Source organism: Salmo salar, chromosome 27 (assembly GCF_965601325.2).
Source record: "Salmo salar chromosome 27, fSalSal1, whole genome shotgun sequence".
Taxonomy (NCBI): Eukaryota; Metazoa; Chordata; class Actinopteri; order Salmoniformes; family Salmonidae; genus Salmo; species Salmo salar.
In genome coordinates, this window is record NC_138317.1 from 17,274,901 (window position 1) to 17,280,900 (window position 6,000).

A 6,000-nucleotide genomic window follows, 5' to 3' on the forward strand; every position below is an offset into this window, starting at 1 on the left:
TGGCCCAAGTTAGCAGGTGTATGGTTAAACTTACAATAGCCTAACATTATTTAACTACGTTGACGACCGCAGAGAATTGCATATATCTACTGGTTCTCTGACTAAAACATTATGTGCAGTATTTGTGAAGAAGATACACTATAGTGGGCTAAAGTTGTGTGATGATGGCGCAGTACAGAGCTTGGAGAATTGCCAAAATCGACTGTGGTCTTGATGTTCAATTTCTTTGACAGGGGCTGATGTCTAATTGACCTTGCTCTGAAATATTTAGAAGTTAATTCGGATGCAAACATGATATTGTTTGATATTCTTGATATTTTAGCTATTTTATTTCTTATATTTTTAAATGTAATTGAGAGCTTGTATGTTCGAGATCACAAGGACCTATAATTGCCTGCTATTCCCAGATGTCATAATAGCCTTTGTCAGGACAATTTGCAGGTTTCCCCCACTAATGCATATTCATATTTGTTTTACACCAATGCCAATGAAGTATCCCAAATTCGTCATATTATCCTGCTAAAAGATTTCCTGCAGTTTCATTTGAGTTCTCTTTATTATTGCTCTCCTTCAAAAACATACCTTTCCTCCTACTCATTCTCTTTTCATCTTTGTATATTACTAGAAGGCTAGTAATATACTGTAGCCTTCATTTGTTGTCTTGTCCATAATTCTCTCAGTTAATTACTGTTTATCTAGAAAAATGTTGTTAGCTTTCCTGCATTGTTTCAATCTAAAGCCAGGACCCCTTGCCTTCCCCCAGCAACCTCACCTCTGGACACCCTCGACAACATGGGCCTTGAAAGCCAGGACCCCTTGCCTTCCCCCAGCAACCTCACCTCTGGACAGGTGGGCACCTTCCAGAAGGTGGAGCCTAAAACCTTGGGGGTGAGTGATGTCATCACATGGGCATTCAATTATACAGATGTGTGTGATACACTATAAGGATATGATATGAATCAATACCAGCTGAAATTCTGTATGTAGAATAAAGCATAAACAAGTTGCCTTGTAATATAATGATAATATGTTAATTTACGAGACTCTTATATTCCCATGCCTGAATCAAACCCATCATTAGGTCATGTTCAGTAGGCACGAAACGAAAGAGAAAAAACTGAATCAGGGAGGGAGTCCTGGACTTGTCCAATAAGAAATGCTCACTTCCGTTTTCAATTACAAAACGTTTTGCTACGGTGTGTCCTGCTGAACATGACTATGGTGTTACCAAACACTGAGCTGTCGAACCACATAATGGCCAAAGATTTTTATAACTAAACCAAGATAGACCACAGCTTGTCGTTTCCAATGTGAACAAATGAGTCATGGTGGGCAGAACAAGCAAGGAGGTGGGAAGAGCCAAGCACGAGCTAGCGAGATACTATTGGCGTGTTCTAGTATGCATCTGCATATTTCCATTAGGGAACGCCTACTCTGTGAAGTGCGTGTGTGCAACAACTCAAATCACCTTTGCACTCCTATACATTGAGATTTTTAAAACTTTTGCAAAGGGTAAAATCATTGTAGGGCAAAAATGCGTCCACTCTGTTCATAACATATGTCTAGTTTTTGGAACAGAAAACTGTATTGAGATCAAATGTTTCATCAATGAGAAAATTTGTCGGCCAAAAGAATGTCGACCAAAATCCATCTCGTTCCATCTTCTCCCACTGCCGGCCAGTGGGCTTCCTCTCACTACCATATTTGGTAGTGAGTGAAAACTCCAAGTAGATGCTTCATATTCATACATCCAGTGAAATATCTGTCTCATTGTTCTATCTGCGTAATGGCCTGTTAATGGTACTGATGCTAGTTCTTTATATATGGTCTCAGGCCATCCAGATCATCATAGGATGTCTTGTCCTTTGCCTGAGCGCCTCTGTGCTGCAGCTCCATGAGATCCACTTCACTGGTGATGTTGTTGTCCTTTTGATTGTTGTCCTACATGTGAGTGAGCCAATGGTGACCCCAACCACAGATTTAGAATCAGATACCCTACCCCCAATCCTAACTTTAGGGCGATATAAATCAATCCCAACCCTATCTATATCCGTTAGTAAGGGCAACTTCTACCTACTCCAGATGACACGTACCAGTCAGAATTTACCGACCAAGTATCAACTGTTACAACAGCGCCCTCTTCAAAGACAGTGTGTCTTTAACCAGGTCCGGCCAACCCTTCTCCTGGAGAACAACCCTCCTCCTGGAGAACAACTCTCCTCCTGGAGAACAACCCTACTCCTGGAGAGCAACCCTCCTCCTTGAGAAGTACCCTCCTCCTGGAGAACTACCCTCCTGCAGGCTGTCGCTCCAACCCTGATCCAGCACACCTGAATAGGCTTACAGCCTTACAATGGCAATTTTATAGAATAGAACACACATGATTTATTTTGTTGAATCAGTTATTTTCATCGCTGTATAGGTGTGTAATCTGACCTGTGAGTCATCTGTTTTATTCTGTTATGCGTGTACTCCCATAGCTTATCAAATCAAATATCAAATCAAAACAAATGTATTTATATAGCCCTTCCTACATCAGCTGATATATAAAAGTGCTGTACAGAAACCCAGCCTAAAACCACAAACAGCAAGCAATGCAGGTGTAGAAGCACGGTGGCTAGGAAAAACTCCCTACAAAGGCCAAAACCTAGGAAGAAACCTAGAGAGGAACCAGGCTATGAGGGGTGGCCAGTCCTCTTCTGGCTGTGCCGGGTGGAGATTATAACAGAACATGGCCAAGATGTTCAAATGTTCATAAATGACCAGCAGGGTAAATAAATAATAATCACAGTGGTTGTAGAGGGTGCAACAGGTCAGCACCTCAGGAGTAAATGTCAGTTGGCTTTTCATAGCCAATCATTGAGAGTATCTCTACCGCTCCTGCTGTCTCTAGAGAGTTGAAAACAGCAGGTCTGGGACAGGTAGCATGTCCGGTGATCAGGTCAGGGTGCCATAGCCGCAAGCAGAACAGTTGAAACAGGAGCAGCAGCACAGCCAAGTGGACTGGGGACAGCAAGGAGTCATTATGCCAGGTAGTCCTGAGGCATGGTCCTAGGGCTCAGGCCCCCCGAGAGAGAGAAAGAGAGAATTAGAGAGAGCATACTTAAATTCACACAGGACACCGGATAAGACAGGAGAAATACTCCAGATATAACAGACTGACCCTAGCCCGCCGACACATAAACTACTGCAGCATAAATACTGGAGGCTGAGACAGGAGGGGTCAGGAGACACTGTGGCCTCATCCGATGACACCCCCGGACAGGGCCAAACAGGCAGCATATAACCCCACCCACTTTGCCAAAGCACAGCCCCCACACCACTAGAGGGATAACTTCAACCACCAACTTACCATCCTGAGACAATGCCGAGTATAGCCAACAAAGATCTCCGCCACGGCACAACCCAAGGGGGGGCGCCAACCCAGACAGGAAGACCACGTCAGCAACTCAACCCACTCAAGTGACGCACCCCTCCTAGGGACGGCATGGAAGAGCACCAGTAAGCCAGTGACTCAGCCCCAATCCTGTCTGGGTTGGTCCTTGTCCACGCGGGCAGGAAGCCTTCTATCTTGTGGGTGGGTATAATGCAATTTGCTGCCTTTTGCAACAGTATGCACTGAACAACACATTATCCCAAAATGGTGCACACAATTCTTTGAGGTATGTTTGCTCCTGTTGTGGCAGAGTGTGTCCACGGATCTTTGATCGTGATGTAGGCAATTATAGGAAATCACACATATCAAAAACCCTAACTTTTAATGTACAATGTTTTCTGTCAATCTCAGTGTATTCAGTGTATTGGTGTACTCTGTCCAGTTGAAATGTACCCTGGTGCTGTACTTGATTAGTGCTGCCTTCTCCACAGCTGCTCTGGGCCTGATGTCCAAACACCTGCCTTACCGTCAGGACTCCTACCACTGTGAACACTGCTGGAGACTGGAGCTGCATGCCGTGGTAACCAGTCATTCTAACAGTATGCCTTGAATTATTACATACATTTGCATTTCAAAAAGATATTACACGCCATTTGCATATTTCAAAAAATTGTGTATGAAGTAATGACATTATTTTAGGAATAAACAATGAAAGTGCAGGCTGAATTCTTATGTAGTCTTCATGGTTGAGTCAACTGTCCTGGTCATCTCGACACATTCCCCCTTGAGAGTTCCTGTGGACAAAACACATACAAAGAGAGTCACAATGTAAATTTCCCCAACTCATTTGCCGAATTTCATATGATTTTGAGCTAGTTCTTTGAAGTCTTGTCAGTGTACAAAATGTGTTCACAATTAATTTATTCTGACAAATGTTTTGAAATGCTCAGTATTTTTGGTTTGAAATGCAACTGGGCTCAGGGCTCTTGTATCAGTTTTTCATATGCATTTTCTGAAACAATGTTTGCTCAGGACTAGGGCTGTAAAATTCCTGGAACGTTCAATAAATTCCCTGGTTTTCCAGAAATCCTGGTCGGAGGATTCCAGATTTCCTGCTTATTCCCTCCTGATTCAAGTGAACCCTCCAACCGGGATTTTGGAAAACAAATTGAATTTATGGAAAGTTCCTGGAATTTTGCTACCATACTCAGGACAGAAGTAAAACATTATCATTTTTCTTAAAGAGCAAAAGCGTTGTTACGTCCAACAATAGCCCATACAAACAAATAAATTGTGTCTTTTATGGAAGTATTAGTGCAATGCCTTCACTGAAGGCGGTATTCTGACATGAGATCACTACGCTTATGCGTAAGTCTGAGTTGCGCACAAAGCAAAGATTTTCTGTAAAATAAGCATTAAAAACATTAGTTGATTAATTGGTCAAGCAGAGCACCAAGCTTCAAACCATACAGTAATGACGAAGATAATCAGTAATATTGTTTTCATGAGTATTTCATCTATGCACATTTTCTTGGGGTTTTCGAGTCAGGCACGTAAACCTCCACCAAGGAATACTGGCAGACATGCATACATTTATTTCAGCCTCCAAGTGCATTTGTGTAATGGCCTATATTTCAACATGGCTCCCTTTGCACATGATTCTTGACCACTTTATCAAAACATATGAATATACAAAAAAAAACATCCCACAACAACTCTAAATGCTTCAATTATGTGTGCAGACTCTTCTTTTTCACATATCAGTTACAATACTGTTGTTTAAACAAAACAGCAAACAAAATAAATCATTGATGAAACATGTAATAAGTGTGTTGGGGTTTGGTTATTATTATAATACATTTCCTTTTCGAAATGTTTTATTATTGTGGCAAGGCTTTGACCAATTTTAGCAACATTGTTCTAAACAGAGAAAAGGCTACAATGAAACAATTCAGCTAGATATTATTATTTTACCTTTATTTAACTAGGCAAGTCAGTTAAGGACAAACTCTTATTTTCAATGATGGCCTAGAAACAGAGAGTTAACTGCCTTGTTCAGGGGTAGAACAACAGATTTTTACCTTGTCAGATCAGGGAGTCAATCGTGCAACCTTCCGGTTACTAGTCCAACGCTCTAACCACTCGGCTACCTGCCACTCCAGGTATGGTGGAAGCTATGTCAAAGTCATTGACCCACTTCAATCTGTGTGTCTGGTTGGTAAGCATAGGAGGTTGGACCGATACATATTCTACTATGCTAACACTACTGACCAAACTTAGTCCTCATATAGAACAATACAAAAACCTGTGTGGGATCCAGACTTGAATGTTAATGAAATGCCAATTTGTGTTGACACTATTAAGGTTTTAATTGAGGATTTAGTTAATCATCCATTATATTTTTGCCACATTTTAATGTGTATGACAAAGTAACAAAAATGTGGTAACAAATGAAAAGTTGTTGTGTATAGGATAGAAATGCAACATATGAGCATCTTATCGAGGTTATTGTAGTTTCAAGGGAACATGTAATTGTTCTACAAAATGGAACATGTCTTTCTTTGTGTTTACTGCAGCAACATTGTTTCAGGAAATTCACTGGGCTGATCGAAATGAAATGTAAA